Below are 263 nucleotides of genomic sequence, written 5' to 3'. Positions count from 1 at the left end.
TTCCCAGGAGGTCACCCATCCTAGTACTACTCTCGCCCAAGCACGCTTAACTGCGGAGTTCTGATGGGATCCGGTGCATTAGTGCTGGTATGATCGCACCCATCAAACTAATTACTTAAAATTCATATAAACCTTGAGCGACATACTAGCGTCCTTCCGATCCCAATCCAAACGGAGATCTGATCCAAACCCATGGCTACGCGATGGGCAGGGCGAGATTTTCCCAAAAATCCACTCCCGAGTGCTCCTTCTTGTCAATTTAT

At 48.3% G+C, this 263-nt stretch overlaps 1 pseudogene; it reads right to left on the bottom strand.

The window, feature by feature from the left end:
• On the bottom strand, positions 1-101 carry LOC118345558 (annotated as a pseudogene; the record flags this gene model as incomplete).
• Between the last annotated feature and the right edge of the window lie 162 nt (positions 102-263).

The sequence above is a fragment of the Juglans regia genome, unplaced genomic scaffold (genome assembly GCF_001411555.2).
Source record: "Juglans regia cultivar Chandler unplaced genomic scaffold, Walnut 2.0 Scaffold_2883, whole genome shotgun sequence".
NCBI classification, from domain to species: domain Eukaryota; kingdom Viridiplantae; phylum Streptophyta; class Magnoliopsida; order Fagales; family Juglandaceae; genus Juglans; species Juglans regia.
Note: the sequence above shows the minus strand (reverse complement) of the source record. Positions and strands in the feature narration are given on the sequence as shown.